The sequence below is a fragment of the Gopherus evgoodei genome, chromosome 5 (assembly GCF_007399415.2).
Source record: "Gopherus evgoodei ecotype Sinaloan lineage chromosome 5, rGopEvg1_v1.p, whole genome shotgun sequence".
NCBI classification, from domain to species: Eukaryota; Metazoa; Chordata; order Testudines; family Testudinidae; genus Gopherus; species Gopherus evgoodei.
Window position 1 is genome coordinate 24,448,011 of NC_044326.1, and position 25,320 is coordinate 24,473,330.

General features: G+C 40.0%; 1 protein-coding gene and 1 long non-coding RNA gene across 5 annotated transcripts in view; one reads left to right on the forward strand and one right to left on the reverse strand.

The window, feature by feature from the left end:
- SORCS2 (sortilin related VPS10 domain containing receptor 2) overlaps positions 1-25,320 on the reverse strand; it is an 849,371-nt gene that overhangs the window by 718,497 nt on the left and 105,554 nt on the right. The gene's annotated exons all lie outside the window — the stretch shown is intronic.
- Positions 665-24,018, forward strand: LOC115652463. Its single transcript, XR_004000653.1, has 3 exons — positions 665-759; positions 11,646-11,648; positions 24,007-24,018. It is a non-coding gene; the product is annotated as an uncharacterized LOC115652463 (long non-coding RNA).

Here is a 25,320-nt window from a genome sequence, read left to right on the forward strand (position 1 = left end):
TTTTAGATGCAATGAAGTGACATCAGTGGAACTACCTTACTGATGGGAGGCTCAAAGAGGAGGTCTTTAAAACATCTCAAACCTTGTTGCACATGAAAATCACTAGTGGCGAAGGATCAAGAACACCGCTGAGCAATGACCTATTTTGATGATAGTCCATCCAATTTAGAGATTACATACATTGCCATTCTAAATTCTTTCTCCTTGATCCTTCTTTAAAAATGAAGACATATCTAGAAAAGGGAAAGAACTTTATCATAAAAATCAAAGAAATGTAGGGCTGGAAGGGACATCACATTAAGCCCCCTGTGCTGAGGCAGGACCAAATAACCTAGACCATCCTTGACAGATGTTTGTCCAACCTGTTCTTAAAACCCTCCAAATGATGGGGATTCTACAGTCTCCCTTGGAAGCCTGTTCCAAAGCTTAACGACCCTTAAGAGTTAGAAAGTTTTTCCTAATATCCAACATAAATCTTCCTTGCTCCAGATTAAGCCTATTATTTCTTGTCCTACCTTCAGTGGACATGGAGAACAATTGATCACCGTCATCTTCATAACAACCCTTAACTGTTACCAGGTCCCCCCTCAGTCTTCTCTTCTTAAACATGCTCAATTTTTTTAACCTTGATTCATAAGACAGGTTTTCTAAACATTTTTCATTTTTGTTGCTCTTCCTGAACTCACTCCAATTTGTTCACATCTTTCCTAAAGTGTGGTGCCCAAGATTGGACCCAGTACTTCAGCTAAGGCCTCATCAGTGCCTAGTGGATTGGGACAATAACTTCCCTTGTCTTACATACGACCATCTGGTTAATAAACCCTAGAGTGATATTAGCCTTTTTTGCAACTGTGTCACATTGCTGACTCATGTTCAATTTGTGATCCACTATAACTGCCAGATCCTTTTCAGCAGTACCACCCAGCCTGTTGTTCCCCATTTTATAGTTGTGCACTTGATTTTTCCTTCCTAAGTAAATTACTTTGGACTTACCTTTATTGAATTTCATCTTACCATTTTCTGATCAGTTCTCTAATTTGTTAAGTGGTTTTGATTTTTAATCTTGTTCCCCAAAGGGCTTGCTACCCCCTCCCAGCTTGGTGTCATCTGCAGATACTCTAAACACGATCTCCACTCCATTATCCAAGTCATTAATGAAAATATTGAACAGTACTGGACCCCTAAGTGGCCCCTGCAGGACTCCACTAAATATGTTCTCCCAGTTTGACAGAGAACCACTGAAACCTACTTTATGGTCTTTCAACCAGTTATACACTCACCTTATGGTAATTTCATCTAGACCATAGGTCCCTAGTTTGTTTATGAGAATGTTAGGTGGAACTGTGTCAAAAGCCTTACTAATATCAAGATATATCACGTCTACTGCTTCCCTCCATCCACCAGGTCAGTAATCCTGTCAAAGGAAATAGGGTTTGTTAGCATGATTTGTTCTTGACAAATCCATGCTGCTTATTTATTATAAATCTATTATCCTCTAAGTACTTACAAATTGATTAATAACTTGTTCCATTAACTTTCCAGGTATCGAAGTTAGGTTTACCTGTCTATAATTCCCCAGGTCCTCTTTGTTCCCCTCTTTAAAGATACGTATGTTTGCCCTTCTCTAGTCCTCTGGGATGTCACACATCCTCCCTGAGTTCTCAAAGATAATTGTTAATGGTTCCGTGATTGTGTCAGCTAGTTCCTTAAGTAGCCTAGGATGAATTTGATCAGGCCCTGTGACTTGAATATTCCTTAACCTGTTCTTTCCCATTTTGGCTTGCGTTCCTTCCACCTTGTTGCGTTGAGTATCTGGTCACCATTAATCTTTTTAGTGATGACTAAAGCAAAATAGGCATTAAACACCTTAGTCTTCTTGATGGCATCAGTTATTAGCTCTCCTTCCCCAATATGTAGAGGACCTATACTTTCCTTCCTCTTTCTCTTAATGTATTTAAAGAACTTCTTCTTAATTGCCTTTTACGTTCCTTGCTAGGTATAACTCCATTTTGTGTAGCAGCCTCTCTGATTTTGTCCCTGTATGATTGTGCTATTATTTGGATTCCTCCTTAATAATTTGCATTGCTTAATCTGTGCCAGAGCTTGCTAGAGCTGAGCCTCAGCACCTCTAGGCTTGTCAGTCCATAGTCCTGGGACCTTTGAGTTGGCTGCATCAGCTATGAATGTAAAAAAAATTGCTTGAGCCCTGCCACCTAAATGCTTAAGCTCTGGCACCTCTTTCATTACAAATTAAGCACTGGTAATTTGCCCATGTTTCCACTTTTTGTAGGATTCCAACTTTGCTTACGTGACATATCAGAATCCATTAAATGAATTGTTGTAATTCTCACTGGTCCCAGAAATCAAACTACAGTTTGCCAAGGCAATCAATAATGATATCAGCTTCAGATTTACAAGTGGAGAGGCTGTCTCTGTCTCTCTGTATATCCTCTCCAAACCATGATGCATACATCTAATCCTATTAATTAGTGCACAACTATTCTGCTGCCTTTAGAAATCTGCACTTTAAAGTCACACTCCAGTTATGCAATAAACTACAGGAAGTTATGCGTAGGGATATTACGTGAGCAACAATAGGTAGTATGTTTTTGGGTGATTGTACAGCATGGATCAGGCAACATTATGTGACATAAAATCATAGTTCCAGTGACATTAACCACTTAACAAATACAACAATCCCCTGAGATGCTCTGGTGGAGTGTCTTGTTGCTACAAAACGGAATTTTTAAATAAAAAGGATAGAGTCAGTTCTGTGTCCCAACTAGGTGCACAGTCATGGGTGTGGCCTCATAAGATGCTAATAGCACTGATTGGATGTCTGTCTGATTTTCCGATGAATTTGCTAATTAAGCAATGTGACACAACATGTCATTTGTTTCTGGTCTATGACAGCACAGTGTGCCCCAAGGAGTGTTCTAAGAAAACAAGGCCAAGTTCGACAAAAGTCACCCGGAACTACTTATACTCCTTGAACTTTGTGCTATTTGTATCTTGAGATGTCCAAGACCTATGAAATAGCTTCTGGGGAAACATATTAGAGCAGAACAACAAACAAGTGCCTTTTTAACTGCTTCCTTTCAAACAGTTTTTGATTTAGAGGACTCCTATACATGCTAATTGTGCCGCCCCACTCCTTCCCTAACTTCTCTCAAAGAAGAAAGCTTTTCCCAGTCAATTCAAAGGTTTCTTTTGTGGAAGATTTGTTTTTTGTTTTGTGGCCTGCTTTTGCATGAAGGACATAACTGGGAAACTTCTCTTACATCTGAAACTCATGGGTCAAAATCTGTTTTGGGTGAGATCTATACAAACTCTTATGAGAGAAGGAAGTTTACCTGCAAAATAACTGGGCAAAATTTGGTCTCATATCTTTAGAGATTACGTAGAAGGGTTCTCACAAGAGCAATGTGTTATAACGTGAACCAGGTCAAGCCTCTCAGAAAATCAAGTGGGATGATTCTGAGAAGTAAATAAAACGTCTGGCAATGTCTTTTGATAACCATGGTGCTTTTATAACTGAGAACAATAAGGATGATCATAATAAGAATTAGGTCTATCAAGCAATTAAAAAATTAATCGTGATTAATCACACTGTTAAACAATAATAAAATACCATTTATTTAAATATTTTTGGATGTTTTTTACATTTTCAGATATATTGATTTTAATTACAACACAGAATACAAAGTGTACTGTGCTCACTTTGTATTTATTTTTACTATAAATATTTGCATTGTAAAAACAAAATACTATTTTTCAATTCACCTAATTCGAGTACAATCTCTTTATCATAAAAGTTGAACTTACAAATGAATAACTATGTACAAAAAAAAACTGCATTCATAAATAAAGCAATGTGAAACTTTAGAGCCTACAAGTCCACTTAGTCCTACTTCAGCCAATCGTTCAGACAAACAAGTTTGGTTACAATATGCAGGAGACAATGCTGCCCGCTTCTTGTTTACAATGTCAGCTGAAAATGAAAATGGGCATGCATATGGCACTGTGGTAGCCAGCATTGCAAGATATTTACATGCCAGATGCCCTAAAGATTCATATGTCCCTTCATGCTTCAACCACCATTCCAGAGTACATGCATCCATGCTGATGATGGGTTCTGCTTGATAACGAACCAAAGCAGAGTGAACTGATGCGTGTTCATTTTCATCATCTGAGTCAGATGCCACCAGCAGAAGGCTGACTTGCTTTTTTTGGTGGTTTGGGTTCTGTAGTTTCCGCATCTGAGTGTTGCTGTTTTAAGACTTCAGAAAGCATGCTCCACACCTCATCCCTCTCAGATTTTGGATGGTACTTCAGATTCTAAAACCTTGGGTCGAGTGCTGTAACTATTTTTAAAAATCTCACACTGGTATCTTCTTTGTGTTTTGTCAAATCTGCTGTGAAAGTGTTCTTAACATGAACATGTGCTGGGTGATCATCGGAGACTGCTATAACATGAAATATATGGCAAAATGCATGGAAAACGGAACAGGAGACATACAATTCTCCCTCAAGGAGTTCAGTCACGAATTTAATTAATGGATTTTTTTTTTTAATGAGCATCATCAGCATGGAAGCGTGTCCTCTGGAATGGTGGCCGAAGCATGAAGGAGCATACGAATGTTTACCGTATCTGGCACGTAAATTCCTTACAACACTGACTACAAAAGTGTCATGCCTGTTCTCACTTTCAGGTGACATTGTAAATAAGAAGCAGACAGCAGTGTCTCCCGTAAATGTAAACAAACTTGTTTGTATTAGTGATTGGCTGAACAAGAAGTAGGACTTAGTAGACTTGTAGTCTCTAAAGTTCTACTTCGTTTTGTTTTTGAGTGCAGTTATGTAACAAAAAAAAATCTATATTTGTAAATTACACTTTCATGATAAAGAGATTGCACTACAGTACTTGTATGAGGAATTAAAAAATATTATTTCTTTTATCATTTTCACAGTGCAAATATTTGTAATAAAAAATAATAATATTACGTGAGCACTGCACACTTTGTATTCTGTGTTGTAATAGAAATCAATATATCTGAAAATGTAGAAAAACATCCAAAAATATTTAATAAAGTTCAATTGGTATTCTGTTGTTTAACAGAGTGATTACTCACAATATTTTTAATCATGATTAATTTTGAGTTAATCACGTGAGTTAACTGGGATTAATCGATAGCCCTAAGAAGAACATAATACATACAAACAACAAATAATTTGATCCTCTTTGTAGCCTTCGATCCAAGAATCTTATGGTGCTTTCCAAATTTTTACTAATTAAACTCCAAAATATTCCTGTAAGGCAGGTAAGAGATAGAGAGTGAACACCTCACTTGGGGAACACAGAAGCTGTTTACTAACAACAAAGGCCTAAACTGTCAACATTTCTAGGGATTTTGAATACCTTAGTTACTGAGTGCTTTATTTGCAACACCTTAATAGGGCCTGATTTTCAGAAACTGAAGGGAGGAAGCGGTTGATGTGGTATATCTTGACTTTAATAAGGCTTTTGATACTTGAATGGCTTTTGATACTTGCTTATGAGAAGGTCTTGAATGACCTTCTCACATGCAAACTAGGGAAGTAGAACCTAGATGGAGATACTATAAGGTGGGAGCATAACTGGTTGAAAATTCAGTAGTTCACAGTCAAGCTGGAAGAGCATATCATGAGGAGTCCTGCAAGGATCAGTCCTGGGTCCACCTCTGTTCAATATCTTTGTAAATGATATAGATAATGGCATAGAGAGCACACTTATAAAGTTTGCGAACAATACCAGGCTGGGAGGGGAAGCAAGTGCTTTGGAGGATAGGATTAAAATCCAAAATGATCCTGCAGTCCCCATTGGCCTTGAGCGGTGAACCATAGCCAGTGGGAGCCACGATTGGCCGAACCTGCGGACGTGGCAGGTAAACAAACTGGCCTAGCCTGCCAGGGGCTTTCCCTGAACAAGCAGTGGTCCTAGTTTGAGAATCACTGGACTAGATGACCTCTTGAGGTCCCTTACAGTCCCATACTTCTATGAAAAACATACCATAAAAATACCATATCCAACTGAAACTGCAGAGGGAATTCAGGTAGGCAGAATGTAATTACCCAAACTGGAATTTGGGGCCAAAACATCTTAGTTAATACAGCTACACACAAACACCACAGGATCTTTAATTACTCCAAGCGTTCAAGACCTAAGTTTTATGTTTCATCCATAGACTGAAGTGCCTTGAGAAACCAAGCAGAATACCTAATGCATAGCCCAAACTGAGAAACATCAGGACTTGGAGGGTCCTGGGAGAAAGAGAAAGTCAGTCAGTGTCTGCTAGGACTGCATTAGGAAGTCAATAAGAAAGGCAGAGTGACATTTGATTCTAAAATTATTTGCAACAAGTCAGATCTCTTGGAGAGATGTTTAGATTACCATCCCATATTTCTTCAAACACTACAAAGATTTTCCCATCTGTCAAAAAGCAAACATGACAATGACAGCTCTTGATTTTATGTTGCTCTACCCATGTATATAAGAGTGACCTTCATAGTCATGCCACTATTTGGGGAAGCTCGCACCATCCCCAGAATATTTTTAGATAATATTGTTGACCTAAGCCGAAAGAGTGGACTTTAGAGGGCTGCTCGGTATTTTCTATCTTTGCTTTACTATGAATATTTTTTTAAGTCTACCCAAAAGTGTGCTAGGACTTTGTAGAGTTCAACGTGTTTCATTTTGTATAACAGTATGATTGCTATTTCATTTGTTCACCTCTACTAAAAAGATGCTGAGGCTTTGGTTTTGATAAATTGGGAAAATGAATTAAATTGTTTGATGTCAAATGTCATTTAGAAAAGGGCTCTGCCAAGAATATTATAAAAGGAAGAACAATTTTTCCTCTGTGCTTACAAAACCTTGCATGAGCTGGCTATTTCTTGTAAGAAGAGGACAGTCGTATCACTATTTATTCATACAGACCCCATCACCAGAGTATCTGAGCACCTCACAAGCATTAGTGAACGTACCCTCAGAACAGATGTGGAACTCAGGGAAAGAAAGATTAAATGGACTTGGGGTAGGTTCACACAGAAAATCTGCACCAGAGCTGAGCACTGAACCCAGATCTCCTGATACCCCATCCAGCACTTTAATCATGAAGCCATCCTTCCTGTACATATTGGAACAAGTAGCAACACTAGGCACCAACACTTGCTGGAGCCATGCTAGATTTGTGAGAACTATTCCCCCACTCTGATATGGGGCAGATTACATAGGTGCTAGGGTAAAAACAGCAGACCTGTGATATATTCATTTACCTAATATTTTCCTTGCAAATGTGTCATTTTTTGTTACTTTGCTCAGTATATTTTGGATCTAGCACAACACCACATTGTTATTTGAATGATGAGTCTCCCCTGAGGGACTTACAGTTTTCTGAGTAAAACTATCTACCCAATTTCACTTGCTTACCCACAGATCTGCTCCCTATGTGTATTCAGAGTCACACCTGCAGAATGTAGTAACAAAAATTAGGTTTACCAGTTTTTTTTTAATTGTTTAGTCTTCAAATCCAATACACCTAAACAAGAGAATGAGCTGGAATTTAATCTGGTTCACAGAACATCAACAGGGCTGTTAGCTGAATTCCTGTCATTTACACCTGTGCAACCCCAATAACAGCATCCTCTCTATCACTGCACATCACTAGAGAAGAATATTAATGAACAGAACTACAGTATAGGACAAAATTATAGTCCTTCTTTGGCACTTTGACTCTATCTCCCATTTCCTTTTGAAGGGAGAATTAACACCATAGCTGAAATAAGCATCCTTCTTGCACAAAATACGGAATCCCTCTTAACTGACTATGCTAAATCCAGATTTTTCCATAGCATTATTCTGAGTTAAAAACAAAAAAGGTCTTCAAAGACCAATAATTCCTGAAAAAGGAGATTTGTTATTTGTTAGTTGATGTTTATCATTATTATTTTATTATTATTCAGAAAAAATCCCCATCAAAAAAAGAAATTCCCAGTTTTGAGATTGCAATGGGTCAACCCGAGTAATAAATCACTGTGTGGCTAACAAAGGATGCTATTTTATACACCATAAATACCACCTAGTCTTGCTGTGGGGTCCTCTCTGCAGTTAACTGTGGTGTTCCTAATACAGCTCCTTTTTCAAATGTAAGAAAAAGGAACAGGCCAGATTCTGATCTCAGTTACACCACTAAAATCAAAGGAATCACTCTAGGTTTACACCAAAAGCGGAGACCATAATCTGTTCCAACAACAACACAATTGCAATAGATTTCTCTTAAGGCATGATGTTCAGACAGCAAAGAAGTTTTGGGGGCTCTGTAGCTATATAAGCTGTCACCAATAGCATGTTTAAGTGCCCATAGAGCCCATCACAGAGCAAGCAAAAAACCTATACCAACTGAATTAATACAGTAATTCCAATACCCTCCTTGGCTTTTGGACACATATTAGAAGCTTAAAGTTGTTGTGAGGGTTTTTTCTACAATAGGCTTCACGTCTGCAAGTCACGTTCAAATTCGTATTCATTACCAATGCCAAGAATTTGAAAAGACATTACCCAGCATACACAAGCAGGAGCCAATTCATCTTCACTCAGCATGAAAATGTGATGTTACTATTCAAACCAGAGGGCGCAAGAGGCAATGACTGGCCTTTGTAGCCCCAGAGTTGATCAATTATCAGGTACCGTATATTCTGCTTTAATAAAGAGCTGATAAACTTAAAAAAAAAACACTTTCCTCTAGGACTAGCAAGTAATTTGAAACTTTCCCAGTATATTTCTGCCTTTTGATTAGCAGCATATCACTGAAAAAACAATGGAGTCCAATGCTGTTAGACCAGTTAATGGATCAGATCAGAAAACTACTTATGCATAGTTAGTAACACTGAAGTCAGTGCAGCTATTCATGTGCTTAAAATTAAGCATGTGCTTAAGTAGCTTGCTGAATTGGAGCATAAGTGAAATCAGGATCATTCCTGGTGGATGCTGAACTATGGTCAGACTCCCCTGATTCACTTGCTTGAAGTGTTTTAAATATAGGCAAAGCTAAACTGAATATGGAGAGCAGAAATAAACTATGATTTTTTTATGCATTAGTTACATAGTGCCTACTGTCTATATGGAGGTCTAGAGACATAAGGTAACAAGGACTTAAGGAGATACCAGGGCATAGCTAATAGCACTGCTGCTCTGAAAACCTGTGAATTGTTGCTCAACTTGGCATCAAAGGGGGAATATACCCCCATAGGAATGTTGGAATAATTTTAAAAGAAAGCATTGAAAAATATTCCAGAGTTAAAATGAAAGATTCATTCAACCTCTTTTGCTAAAAGGCTAATTGACTAGAACATAATTTGCTGCTTTGTAAGTTTTCCTTGATAAAATTTGTTTGATAGAATTCTGGGGTTCTCTTCCCAGCTTTGCCACTAACTCGCTTACCAGGGGCGAATCACTTAACCTCTCTGTTTCAGATTATCTTTCTGAAAAATGCTTAAATAATTCCTACCTGCCTCATGGGAGCGTTATGACATTTAACTGATATTTGTAAAACATCTTCATGTCTCTGTCTGTAAATTACTCTGTAACTAGGGCGGGGTATCATTATTATGTATTTTACAGCATACTATGGACAAATGTCTGTCCTTGTCCTTTCATTAGCTATTTGCAGTATAAATATAAACATTAACTGTGCTGTAATGTTAACCTTCCCTTTAGTCCTCTACTCCCTGTAATAATTCTTCCAGCCTTGAGTTCCTTTTCTTTCTCGCTTTCTGGCTCACCAGAAGCCCATATTTTGTAAAGGAAAGCAGGGTTGGATTAACTCTCCAGAGTCACTTCTGAGGAAGCACAAAATACTGAAACCCATCCAGCCTAATACCGATTTCATTTACATTTGCTGGTGTATTTTATAGACTGCATGATTTTGTTAAACATTAGACTACATACAAGTGTACTTTATTTAAAAATAAATCCATTCAGAACAGGGACACGCATTTGGATACACTGTGTTTATAGATTTTTGCTGAATGTTAACATAATCACCCCCTACAAGCAGTTACTCCAATGGCCACTAACTACAGGTTAGTACAGACAGTTTATACAAGCAAATTAATTTTGTTTTTCAAATCGTTATGAAAAAAAGGCTTTTTTAAAAAGGAGCAGGAAAGAGGTCATGTGTAATGTAACCTAACCACTCAGGAGGAAAATTCCCATGTGAAGTGCAGTGTTAAATCAATGAAGCTTAGCAAATTTTGAAGCAAAACGTTTACAGTTATTTTCTAAAAAGTAATTGAAACACAGTTCTGCTGTACACTCTTCCCCTGCCTCCATTCTTCTCTTTGTTCCTCCTAAAGAGATCTAAGGAAGATGATTTTGTATAAACATGGGATTAGTTTCCCCTCATGTTGCTCACTCCTCCTTTGCTCGGTTTGACAGCACAACCTATTATTAGAAGAGTAACACAAGTAGAGTTTTGTTTCCTTCATTTCAGGTATGGGCTGGAGGGAACGTCTTACCTGTAGATGTCACAGCTGAAAGGGACACTTAACAAGTGTGATTATATCCAGCATTATGCAGGCCCACCAAAGGTAGAGAGAGGTTGCAACGAGACTCATACATTCCTTAAACACTGTCACATGGCAATCCTCCTTCCCTGAGCACAAGGACTACAATGCTAGGTTAGCAATGCTGCTCTTGCTAGTCTGCCTAATGGGCAGTAGGGAGGGGAAAAGGTCACAAACCTGCTGTCTTTCCATTTGAGCTGGACCCGTGCATAGAGACGGCGATAATTCAAGACTGGAGCAACAACTGTGTTCCCCCAAGGCTCCTGGAAGCATTCGAGACCAAAGGCTACCTGGTGTTCTCCCCAGAATTCTGTAGCTCCACAGTGATCCTATCACTGGCGGTAGTTTAATGGTACGACTAAGCCTTCAGAATTTTAGAAGCCTAATTTACTTTTCATGCATTATATTTATTCTTCAATTTCCTCTCTTCACTCAACTTGGACTGTGAAATAATAGTGGTCAGTTTCACTTTCTGGGCCAGATGCTGCTCTAACAGTGGTGCACATCTGGAATAACACTGTTACTCCAGATTTACATCAATGTGAGACTAGAATCCAACCACTCCATTCATAGACAATTACACTTTCTGGCTCTCATGCACTAACCCAGATGCTGTTGAGTTTCCAGTACCATTGGGGTATATTTAACTTGGGAAAACATTCATTAAAATTAAAAAATCATTACAACAGTTCCATCTGCCCTAGTTTTTTTTTCATAATCCTCCTTTCCTTTAAACTTTATTTATTTAACAAAACCTACATTTGGAGCTTATATGGCTTGGGACCCAGTAAAGACCCAAGCAAACAATCCAACTGAAGTTGCCAGAACTGTTCACATGAGTAAGGTGAGCAAGATTTGGTCCATAATTCCTGAAAGAAGAAATACTGAAGCTGACGATTAGAAATAGAATTCCCCAAGGCTCAGTGTCACCATGTCAGTGTCATTGTGTGTGCAGCTCTATTTTATTTTACACTGAGAGGTGAACTTTAGCTGCGTTTAAAAGCCAAAGCTATCTACAGCTGTTCTTTGATGTTTGAAGCCAGATGGTTTCAGAAAGAGACACTGTAATCCATATGAAAATGGAGACCATAATACTAACCATCAGTATAATGTGAAAGAACCTTCAATAACGGAACAGGAAAGAGAGCAAAACTGGTCAGAATCAGTTGCTCTGCTCCATGTACTTGATTTGCATTTGCTGTTTACTGATCACTTTCCTTTACAGTGTGTTCACTTCCTGTAATATAATTTTTTTCTACATCCATCATTCTTAGCTGTTATGCCCAAGTTAACTGGCTGTTTGCAGTACCATTTTGTCTGGCCATCACTAATGTTCAGACAACTAAAGACAGGGAAGAAATTAACTCCTGACAGCAAACCTACACCTTTCGCTTTGTTGTTTACCTTCTTCCCCCTGCCCTTTACATTTTTTTTCTTTGCTCATTTGGTACCAGGCTTTTCACAACATCCTCCCCTTTAACCAGGCTCTCTCACAGTTCACAGCCCTCTGTTTTTTCTGTCCCACTCTCACAAGACAATTATGAGAACTCTGCTCCTCTGCATTTCCATCAGCGCTGGAAGGGGAACTCAAGTTCGACAGAACAGAGCTGTTAGCACTCGCAGTCATATGTTAAATTTCCCCATTCTATTTGGAACCTAAACAAATGGCCAAAATGATACTTTAGTATTACCTTATAGTGGAGGCTCCAGGTAGTTCATTCCACATACCAGGTGGAAGTCTATAGCTATGTGAGCTTTCACCCCACAAGGAAGTTCCAAAATTTTAATTCAACCCTTCATTCTGTGTCCTCTTTCTCAACATAGACACATACCTCTGTCCATTTAACCCTATTTTTCTCCCTCACATAAATATTTACGGGGGTGTCCAAAGTTTGAGAAAAGACACAGTCCCATCCTAAAGTGCAGAGACAAGACAAAAGAAGAAAACATTATGAAAGCAGAAAGAGGAAAATGAGGACAAAGGTCAAAGTTATTGGCTCATGAGTTTCCTTGGTTGTTCTGGGATGTGTCTTTGTGGTAAGTTATTTTTGGTAAAGCCAGGCTACACCTTATGATGTAAGGATTAAGCTTAAATTTTTAATTATAATAGAAGACTAGCAAAGGAAATGACTGGCTCGCCCTCCTTAAAACGAAGAGGAGGAGAAGCCTCCTTCAAAATTCCAGAACCAGCCGCGATGGAGTTCAAAAGAATCCGTCATCACCCCAGAGTCTTAGAGCTTTGCCTCCATGACATCCCCTTCATATTGTGAAGTCAAGTTAAGCTTAATATAGCCCAAACTGAGTCCTTTTATTCCTCCAACCCCTCCCCATCCTCACTCTTCATCACCAGTGACAACAGCATCCTCCCAGTCACTCAGTCCCATCTTGAATCTGCATCAACCACTCTGACCATTGTTAGGATATAGATATTCAGGCTTGTCTGCAAAGGCCTATCCTTTAAGAATTTAGGTGTATTCTTATCACTAAGATAGTTATAAAAGAAAGAATCAAAATCACTGTCTGCCAGTGTAAGGGCCTTCTCTTATTGTGACAGTCTGAGGCCCTGTTCTTTGGCTAAGGAGCAGAGGCAGCCATAAGCTGGGAAGTGCATGGTCACATCCTTACATTCCAAACTAGTCACACTGAAATAAGGTGCTATTGTGCTGTTAGGAATACAGTCCTGTCCTGATATTCCTACCACCTCCAGAGAAAGGGAAGAGCCTAGAAGATGTAAAAGGAAACTTAGTTTGATAGCATCCTGTCTGGCAAGAACTCACTTATCAATAGCTGGGATGTAAAATCCTCACTTCTGTATTGTTCTATCACTGTAGTCTCCACTTCCCTATTGTTTGTTTGTATAACCTCTGTCTGGTTCTGTGATTGTGTCTGTCTGCTGTATAATTAATTTTGTTGGGTGTAAACCAATTAAGGTGGTGGGATATAATTGGCTAAATAATCATGTCACAATATATTAGGATTGGTTAGTTAAATTTCAGTAAAATGATTGGTTAAGGTATAGCTAAGCAGAACTCAAGTTTTACTCTATAGTCTGCAGTCAATCAGGAAGCAAGGGGAGAATGGGAACAGGGAATGGGGAGGTGGGGGTGGGGGAATTGGAATCATGTTTCGCTAAAGGGGGGAATGGGAACAGGAAATGGGAACAGGGACACGAGCAAGGCTCTGTGGTGTCAGAGCTGGGAAGGGGCACACTGAGGAAGGAAACTGGAATCATGCTTGCTGGAAGTTCACCCCAATAAACATTGAATTGTTTGCATCTTCGGACTTCGGGTATTGTTGCTCTCTGTTCATGCGAGAAGGACTAGGGAAGTGAGAGGGTGAAGGAATAAGCCCCCTACCAACCATCCCAACATCCATGTTATCTCCAGCAGGTCCATTCTGCTGCTAAAATTATCTTACTGGCCCATCATTCTGACCATTTTCACTGGCTCTTCCTCATATACAGGCTCCTTGTCCTCAGCGTTAAGATCCTTCACAATCTAGCTTCTCCCTACTTCTCTCATTTTATATCTTAGGTCACTCCCCACCTCCCTACTCAACCACTGCTGTTAGCCTCAACTGGCCATTTGCCATTTCTGCCACAAATTCCATTTTGCTCTCTTCTGTGCCACTCCTTATATGCGGCAAGCCATCCTACGCCTAACCTATAAAGGTGCAATCTTGTCCTTCAAAATCTGCCTTAACCTTAATGCTTAGGGTTAATTTGCAACTGACTGTAGCTAGGCAGGAGCCTTTAGGAAGGTCTGAGATCTCATTTTACATATTTTTAATCTATTTCTTCTCATTTTGCAGATATTGGTAGCTAATTTATGTAACTCTGTGTTGTATCAATATTACCCTTCCCTCCATTTATCTTTTAAATAAATTTGATATGTCTTGTCTTAATTCAGATAGTTAACTCTTTGGAGCATAAACTGTCCTCTATTGTGTTTGGACAAGGCCTAGAACAATGGGACCTGATCTCAATGAAGACCTCTGGAGGCTACTGTAATAAGTAATAATAAAAATGTTTTCAATTCCATTTTGACTCAGTGTCCTGCAGCCTCTCCTCCATGACAATGCCTTGACCAAACTGGTGAACCACAAACACAGAATAGATTATTATTTATTTTTAACTAACAGGCAATCACAGTCTTCTCTATGATCCTAAATCTCAAGTCTGCAGCTAACTCTAAACCACTCAGTTCACATCAGTGTTCAGACTCTTTCATTTCAGGATTTTTGTTCGAAGTGTCTCTGTGGGATTGTTATTTTCCCCCTGCAGCCTTCCCTTCCTTGTGCCATAAGCAAAGGGGGGTATCTCCCATTGCCCTCTCTGATTGTATTTAGGGTTTGACTACATTTTACTTGATAGCACATGACCAGGTCCCAGGAGAGAGACAACACTAGCACTCAGGTGGCAGGAGCAGAACAAGCACCTGTAGCAGATACAGCTGTCACGGGGAAGGTTAATGCCAGAGTTAGCTACCCCACAGATCCAGAATTTAATGGAGGACACACCTGCTCTGGGGACTCCAGGGCCTATGTGCCCCACGCTTCCACTAAGCTATATAAGTTTGGGGAAGAGAGCAACTAACAAGAAAAGCCCTCCCAAAAATGAGCCATCAAAAGCAGCGACAACCAGCTGCAGTGGAGAACTTTGGACATCAAATGATGTCATTGGTATCTGATTTTTACAGTTTTTACTCTGGACATTCTTTCTCCTCTGCTGATTGGCTGTTTGCTCCAACTGCCTCTGTGGTCCCCTGAGTACACGCAATGCACTAGCACTGAAGGAGTTAAGATGTGGGACCCCTTGAAATTGTGGAGGTGGGGGGAAAGCAAGAGTGATAAAGTACACCTTAATTTATTTTTCTCCTATAGCAGCTTAACAGATATTGACAACTCTCTCAGGAAGAAGCTTACAGCAGCTGCATTAATTTATACTGCTGAGCCATAATGCTTTTAATTTATTTTGTAATTTGCTTCACATCCCCATATGCCCTAAACTGCCTCTGTCTGCTTAATATGAAGGTTAGCCAAGGCTCCACCAGATAAATCCACCTTAAGGCTACCAGAAACCTTTTGTGAAGCTAGAGTATTTCCCTTCCAAAGAGGCCTTTCTTCTGTTCATGAAAAGACTATTAATAACACAATTATTCCCATTGAAAGAAAAGACCAAAATGAACAGACTGGGGAGCAAAATATCCGTCCTACAGGAAAACAGACTTTCTTCTCCTAGAGGCAACATTTTAAATCCTGAGCATTGTTTAGGATGAAGAAGCCAGGTTTCATTTGTGAAGAATAATAGCAGTAAAGAATACCCAAAAGAAGTTGCAGTTTCCATGAATAGCTCAGCTTGCTAAGTGCAGAAGAAAAGAGAGGCTACAGTTCCCTTATCTTCCAGTCAAGATTGTTGACGTCAGTTGCACTTACCATTCACACCATGGCCTGAGCCAGATGATCTGTAAATACATCTTGTGTGTGTGTTCGTACTGAAGCCCAGCATTTTAAGAATAAAAATTAGTAGGCAACTACATCGGGAGATGTATTTTAAATTTGCAATCTTATACTAGTTGTTGGTTGAACAAAATATTAACAAGATTGTCTAAAAAGCCTGGGAGAAAGACAGCACAGAAAAGAGGTTGGGAAAAATGAACAACAGGAGACATGAAACTCAAGGCACAGGAACATTTTGTAGAGCAGAAAGATTAGACTAGCGGTTATCAATCTTTTTTCAAACAACTATACAATTTAGCTAAGATGTCCTCTGTACAGTCAGTCTCCACCACCTCTGAGTCATGAGTGCTCTAAACAGTGTTGCTAAGGTTGCTCCAAACCTCATCATTTGCAAGACTTGGGCTTGGAGAAACTGAGCTCCATTATGAGTTAAAGAAAAGCTAATCAAAAGGGAAACAGGCACTAAACTGATATAGAGGTCTACAGATAAGGTAAAAAGAGTGGGAGCCTGGAGCATCAGTGATAAAAGTACCAACGCTGGCATCCCCACCAGCCATTAGTTCCTATCCTCTTAATATTTCATTGGCATGACAAGTCATACAAAACTTCAGGTGTTTGTCTGAGGTAGGTCCAATCAGAGGGTTTTATCTCATGTCCATTTGCCATAATTGTCTATTTCCAATTCACAGATAGGATGCTACCTAGCAGGATGCCATCTCTGTTACCTCTTTTTTTCTTCCAGGGTTAACCACAACATTCCGCTCATTGCTTTTAGGTGAAGAGTATAAGGTCTTGTCTACAGTAGGAAGGGTTTGAAAGCTCAGCTATATTGGCAAACCCTCCTAGTGGAGAAGCGTATGCCAGCCAGTGCTGGGTGACTCTCCATCCCCACCGCCAAGTGCCCACCAGACCACGGTCTGGGATGCTTGCAGAGTCCTTCTGCTGTTTGTGACTCACAAGAGATTCTCCAAAAACAAACAGGTTCTTTTCCCTCTTCCTACCTTGGGAGAGGGAGAATCAGAGTTTAAAAAAAAAAGGGGGAAAGGTGGTCAGTTTATTATTATTTTATAGTCTCTTAATCACCCCTTTGGGTTCAGCTTATCTGCAGGTTCTAGTGCCCTTGATCAGGGTTAGGGTCTGCCTCCAGCCCCTCTTTTTGGTCTTTATACCTGGTCCATACACAGTCTCACAGGTGGCAGGGTCTGCAACTGTTTTCCTTTTCGATGATCTGACCCTGTAGCCAGCAGTCCCTGAGGCACAATAGTCTTCCTCCTAGTTTCCTCACCTTCCTTTGACAGGCTTTCCCTTTCCAAGCTTCCTCCCTTCAGGCAGAGCAAGCCTTACAAGTGTGTCTGGTTAGTGCGTGCTGAGACCCTAGAAGCTTGTTGGCCAACTCTCTTCTAAAGAGAGGGAATACACCCTCACCACACCAAAGAGTGCTTTTCCACTACAGTTTATACCAGTTCCCTGAGCGAAGTAAGCTATGCTGGCAAACTGCGCCTACGCTTGGGCTTTTGCCAGCACAGCTAACTTGGTTAGAGATGTGAAATTTCCCCCATACACTCCTAACCAGTGTAGCTATTGTAGCACCATTTTTAAGTGTTGACCAGGCCTTATCTCTAATAGTTGAAGGAGGTGCTATTTTTCCCTAACACTTCCCCTTATTTTGGACACTAGAGAAGAAAATGCCTCTCCATTTTCAGCTCTCATCCGTCACATAAGTTACACAGTCCTTTCAAACTTCACACTGTGCTGTAGGTACCCCAGTTTCTACCTCTAATGTACGCGTAGGCACTGGAAGAGAACATGGAACGCCCTGCTCTACTTGGAAGCAATGTGGACAATGCTGTAGGACTTCTGGGTGGCTGGGGGAAAACAAAAATCAGACGTGTACGCTCTTTGCTCCTGCCTGAACCACAACATGACGCGGTGTCACATGATGCCTGCAGACTTTGAACTTGGTTAGGTCACTATTTAATCATTGATACACGACTCACCGCTCAGAATAATAAAACACGTAACCCAAACTTAAAACTTTCACACGAGCCTTTAAGTGTATGTCTATACTACAGCGGGGAGTGAATTTCCCAGATTGGGTAGAGACACATGCACTAGCTTTACTCAAGCGAGCATGCTAAAAATAGCAGCATAGCCAGGCATAGTATGGCAGCATAGCCAGGCATAGCATAACATGGGGCTAGCCACCTGAGTACCTACTCAGGCGGGTAGCCTGAGTCACCACCTGTGCTACTCCCCGGTTACATTGCTATTTTTAGCACTCTAGCTCTAAAAGAGCTAGCGCATGTCTGTCTACCAAACTGGGAAGTATGCTCCCAGCAGCATGGTAGATAAACCTTATAAGTCACAGCTACCAACAAGCATGACCCAAAGGACATAGCAGAAAAAGGATATCTGCAGTGACTCATAGACTATCAGGGTTGGAAGGGACCTCAGGAGGTCATCTAGTCCAACCCCCCTGCTCAATGCAGGACCAATCCCCAACTGGCTCCTTCAAGGGTTGAACTCACAACCTTGTGTTTAGCAAGCCAATGCTCAAACCACTGAGCTATCTCTCCCCCCCTCATATTGGACTGTCAGTGACTGCATGAAATGAGGATGCCATGGCATTTTGGCAAGCACTTTTAAGAAAAATACTGCAATATTTGGTCCAAAACAATACAGCTTTGAAGAGTAAAACTGTAATGTTACTATCAGTGTACCATTATTAAAGTTTGCTGTAACGTGTGTATATATTACACACATTCATATACACACACATATGGTTAAATAAATTAGATAGGTGGTTAACAAAGAAAATGTTCTTTTATCCAGTCATTATTCCTTTGCCATCAAACACAAATCCAACAAGGGCATTGCCTGGGTTGCTTTATCACAAGAAATTGAGACACAAACTGATGGTCAGGAGAAGTTTGGTCTAGTTCTCTGAGCATGTGTTCTGCAAGGATACCAACTTCAGGTAGTTTAAAGCGCTTTGCAGACAAAAAGAGCTGTGGAAAGTTTTATTATTTTCCTACTGCACAGAGCCAAAGAGTACTGGCAGTGCTGCTAGTAGTGCCCCTGGTCTGGACTAATCAAAAAATTATGCTTTGATGGCATTATTTCTGTATTCACAAGACAGCAGCTATCCTTAAAATCTGTTTATGTTTACAGTGCAGTGTTGGTTTAGACTTAGTACATATTCTCCAAAGTGACAGCTTACATATTCAGCCTTCAGGGAAAAAGTCCGCTAAGTATTATTAGAACCTGATGGACGGGATCAGGAAGAGTACATAGGATTAAGTATTAGCATATAAAAATCTGCTATTACTTACTATGTGGCTATAAGAATTCTTCAAAAGGGTTCAAGAAACCCATGCTGAACTCACAGATTAGGATATTACATGAAACATGGGAGCCAAACCTAGGATTATTCTACGTCCATTCTGGCGCCACTCTGGAGTGTCCCATCTATTCATGATAGTACTTAAAACCCTTTATTAGGCTCTGCAGGTCAGATGGAGACAAATGATAAAAAGCAGAGCAGAGGGCAAAGGTCTATGTGCAAATGGGTAAATGCTCTTGTACCCACAATTACTGTAAGAGTGCACACGTTCATATAAATTTGCAGGTAAATGTCAGACAGGTGTCTGTCTATGTAAGAACAGCATTGCCTGGATTCAAGGTAGCTGCATCTGTAAACATGGTCACTTATTTTAGTTATGTTTTAGGACATGAAGTAAAAACGATTATCACATCTCACTGAAATTACAAGAGAGATTTACGTTGGATTATTACCCAAATTGGAATTTGGTCAGGACATATGTGACACTCCTGTACACATAAAAAGGGATAAGTGATCTTTAAAGACTATAAATGCCCTGGACCTTGGTTTTGATTGTTCAAATTTATGGCCACATTTTCTCATTCACTTCTAATTCCACCACTGGGTTATTTTCCTGAAGTATGCCCACACAATTTTTTACATCTTTATTTGATGGGTCACATATCTGTCTATAAATCCAATGCATCACCCATTGAAGCCAACAGGAATCTTTTGAGTTACTTTAATAGGCATCAGATTTGTCCCCTAGCTGCTGAGTAGTGTTGCTGTTCTCTTAAACAGAGACCTATGTTTTCACCCTAGAGCTGGATTCAGTTACTTCTGTATTGAGCAAATGCCCAGCCCCTTCAGCAAACAGAGAGAAAAAAGGCACACAATGTAGAAAAGATGTGACAAAGCCATTCTGCTCTAGAACAGTATACAGTGCCCAAAGTTGCTAGGAGTGCTCAAGTGCTAGGAGTTGGAACATGTGGAGAATCACTTTGCGTTGGCCACAGGGTGGAATTAATTATGCAGTCATGTGCACATCACCAATAAATTATAAACTGTCCAGCAAAACAGAATCTGTGCTTGCTCCATCTCTAGCAACTCCTTCCCTTTATCATCTTCCAGACACAAAAGTCTTCCAACGGCTTCTGGGTGTGTGCTCTACTCTAATGTTTCACCCTATGCAATGCGTGAAAGATCTGACATATGTGCTTTTTGCCCATGCTTACACATGCAACCAAAGTTCTTACTGCTTATCTGAGTTTTTTGCACATGCACTGACCTTTCCTGAATTTTGCCTCTTCTTACTAAAAGTCTGAAATGTTTTAGTTTCTCATATGATGATAATGACAGAAAAGAATTCCCCACATCCCTGTTAGATTCACTCCTGAATAGTCCACCACTCACACTAGTGTGTGTAATTTACTCAATTTCACTACCACTAACTTCAGCTTAATTTATGAATGTATAAATCAAGAAACTGCCATTGCTAACCTTCTGTAAGAGAATATGATACTCCCCTCTTTCACGTTCTGCCCCATGTACTCGCAAGATTTTTCATTGCTTCTGATTTCCCAACTGCCAGGCTGATTTCAACCAACAGCACTTAGGTCAGAGCTTAGCTCTCCTCATCTACAGCTTACACAAGAGTCTTCTTTAGAGGGCAGAAGGGCAAAGTCTGGTATAGGCAATGGAAAGTAGTGTGACAGCCCCGAAGAGAAGAATTGAAATTTCACTTGAAGGGCTTTGAAATCTCATCTTTGGTCATTCCAAGATACTTCTCTATAGTGATGCTAATTTATTTTCAAAAATGAGAATGCCTTTGGGAGGAAAACTTTCTTAGGAGGTTTGTGCTCTTTTGTTTCAAATTCCTCGTGAAATCCCTATTGACAATGCTGCTACTTAATAAATTCAGCTTTCAATGCATTAGGGTCAGTAATCCAGTCCTACACCAAGCTGGATCTCCAAGCTGGCTGTGAGCTTTCATGACGACAACGAACTGGGGGTAAACACTAATGAAACACATGCAGCCCCCATTAACAACACCTCGCAAAAAATATCCTGACAATGAATTTTTTTCCTCTTAATGCAAGAGACATTTTCCATTGATATTTTGGTTCGTGATAACGTTTCTATAAAAGAGTCCCTGCGACAGATTATAATAAAAACCCAGAGAAATTAACTGTCTGCATTTTTAAAAACATCTGTTCGCAATTCCCCTTTTAGATTTTCATATCTATTTTTGGCATATACTGTAAGTTCATCAGCATAAGCGGTACGCCGAGTGTTAATGGAGAAGCATTCATCCCACACCACTTTATCTATGAAGTGCTGATAAGAGAGTCTAAAAAATGCTAATACATTTGGAAACTCCCCACAGAGCCATAATGAAAAGCTTTACATAAATTGCAGTATCTTACTAATGTCTAGGGTGTTGGTATTCTCTATTAACACTTTTTTTTAAAAGTCATCCATGTTGCTGCTTTCAGCAAGCAAGTATAAAGAGCAGCATTTTCTAAAGCTACATTTAGCTTCCCTTGTTAAATGTACACCTTGATGGGTTATGTAGTTAAATTCACACAATTAATCTGAACAGTCCAGTTTAAGTGCAAATCTAAGGGGGAAAACCTTTAGCTTGCTACCGTACAGCGTCACAAACAAGCACAAATCTGAGTGAATTTGGTTCAGGCCTGAGGATGGCACATTATTACCTAGCAACCACAGAGCAATCTGCCTTTTGCAAGGTGACTCCTACACGGCATAGCAAAGTGGCCTTGTGATTAAAGCTCCTGGGAGACAGGAAACCTGGGCCACTGAGTAGCTGCTGACGAACAAGTCTCTTAACCTTCTTAGAAACTAAAGGTATGTCTACCCTATCCGTCGGATCATCAGGCAGCGATCAATCCAGTGGGGTCAATTTATCATGTCTAGTCTAGACGCAATAAATTGATCCCCGAGCGTTCTCCCATCGACTCCTGTACTTCACCCCTCTGAGAGGTACAGGCGGAGTCGACGGGGGAGCGGCAGCAGTTGACTCACTGCAATGAAGACACTACAGCAAGTCGATCTAGTACATCAACTTCAGGCACGTTATTCACGTAGCTGAAGTTGAGTAACTTAGATCGATTCCCCCTACCCCCAGTGTAGACCAGGCTTAAGTATTCCCATCTGCAAAATAGAAATAATGGTATTTACCCACATTTGTAAAGTGTTATGAGATTACTGGATGCAAGATACATCTCTACCTCGATATATCGCTATCCTCGGGAGCCAAAAAATCTTACCGCATTACAGGTGAAACTGTATTATATTGAACTTGCTTTGATCCACTGGAGTGAGCAGCCCCGCTCCCCCGGAGCACTGCTTTACTGCATTATATCTGAATTCGGGTTATATCGGGTCGCGTTATATCGAGGTAGAGGTGTATCATATAAAAAGTAACAACTATTAAAAGGATCAGATTGCAAAAATCATGTTTGAGCGAGAGAGATAGATCATGCTCTTTGATGCCTTTGTAAGAATCTATAGAGAAAGAAGCATCTCTTGAGTGCTAATAATAATCCCAAACTGTTAGATAGCACTTTTCATCGGTAGATCTCAAAGCACTTTACAAAGGAGGCAAGTATCTTTGTTTAGCTCCATTTTATCAGTGAGGAAACTGAGGCACAGAAAAGAGAAAATGACTTACTGAAGGTCACCCAGCAGCAGAACTTGGAAATAGAACCCAAGTCTTCTGAGTTCCAGTCCAGTGTCCAGTTCTCTAGGACTACTACCTCTGATATGGACTTCACTGTATTTACAGGCTACTGTCACAGAAATGTTTCTTCACAAACAAAGCAAGCAACTTTTCCTGGTACACATAGACCACTAACTCTAAGGATGGAGACGGAGCTAAAATTAATGGAAGGACTATATTTAATAACAAAATAACTTCATATTTAATAGGCCTTTCATCCCAAAGTTCTTAAAACACTCTACATGCAACACTGAAACACAGACAATTTTATGGTGGAGAGTGGCACGGAGCCAGCCAACAGCTGCTGCAAACCAGTTGGAAGGTAAAGCAGTAATTTTGGCCAAGGACACTGGGTCAAGCTTGCATTATTACATGAAAAAGCCAAAGTTAGATGTTTAATGTCTGTGCAGAGTAGACAAGACCTAGCTTTTTCATTTGTTTTAAAAGAGTTTTGTCCTAAAGCTCCACATACGCTAATACAGTTCTCAGGGTATATGATGCAGAAGGATAGTGGCTCTGCTAAGCCTCCTAAGATTTTAACTTATGGTTAGAAGAAGTCTGTGTTCCAAACCTGACAACCACTATGGAATGGGTCTTACTTGCTCTGTTTAATTTCATGTTTTCTCTGTATGCCTAGTTATATTACGTGTTTGTTCTATTGGATCTCAGGCATGACTCTGTTTACAATATATTTCTCCCTAAAATATATCCTTTAAAATTGGTTTAAAATGAAGGGGGGAAGTTTCATTTCTTTAAAGATGCAATCCAATTTGAAACGTTTAAAAAAAGAGGCTACTGTGTGTGTTCACTTACTCTACAGTAAGTCCCAATCTTCAGACAAAGAGAAAAGCACTGATGCACCAGGGGATTGGGGGCGAGGGAGTTGAGGAAAGGGATCCTTAGTTCTAACACGTGCATTAGCAACAAGTCACCTGTTCAGCCATGGTAGAAACGCTGCAGCTGGGGATGGGAAAGAGTAGCATATGCTGCTCATTGCTCCCTTACAGAGTTTTCTGACTATCTGGATCCATGATGTGTGCAGACCTGCTATCCACATCCTAATTTGTTTGTGACAAATTCCTGTGGTTTATATAAAGCACTAAGATGTAGGTGGAATTACTACAATTAAAGTACTACAAATTAAGTGCCCTTGTATAACTGTTCTCACAACACTAACCAGGCTCCCAGGATGGGATCTTCAAAAGTACCCACTATTAATATAACACCATTTCCACTAGAAACACTGACTTCAACCAGAGCAGATTAGGTTAGTGCTGATCAGTTGTGAAAATCTGACCCCCAAAATCACTGTCCCACTGGGCCCAGTGTAAAACCTGAGATGGATTCTCTGAGCTGATCTCTGTGCTGGTTGTTGTAAATTCTTGGTCATTGATCTAGAAGGGACATCCCCAGAGGATGTTATATTTTCTACCTCTGCATTCCCTAGCTAGAACCCATCCAGAAGTTGTTTCCAAGAGGCATAAAAGAAAGAATAATATTCCAGTAACCTCCTAGGGACAGATAAATGAAGACTACTTGTTGGACCTTGTCTTCAATTAATTTGTTTTAGGAAGTGTCTTAGGTGCTACAGTGATGTCTGACTGAGGAGATAGATGCATGGGCTCTTTGCTGATTCAGACTCCTGCAAAGCAGAACTGCATTATTTCTACTGCATTAAGCCCTTACACAACTGCATAAGTGGTCTAAGGCTAGGTCCTATGGGAAGTTGAAACAAAAGAAAAATACTTGACTGCAAAGCTAAATCAATAATCCTGAAGCTTTTTATTCCTTTCAGTCAAGAGTCAAATAAAAGACAATCAATTCAATTATTGTAACTTCTGCCTTAAAAAGCAACACATAATCTATTCTATGGACTCCAAGACATCCCAAGCGTAGCACCCAAGATTAGTCCTCTTCATCAGGAGACTACCAGGGGATGTTCAATAGCACTCTAGTCGAGCCTGCCAAGCCTACAGTAAATAGACTCAACGTTCAGGTTACCACCATTATCATTTCAATGGTAGCATTGTAAAAAAAGGCCTCCACTTGTGTATGTCATTTTAATCTCTTGCCAGCTGAATGGCCCGGTGTGTGCCAAATCCAGCACAAGTGGCAGCCTTCAATACACTCCCTCCAATAATGATTTTAAACTGAAGCATCTATAGCAAAGACAGGAAATAATGTTCAACCAGCCAGT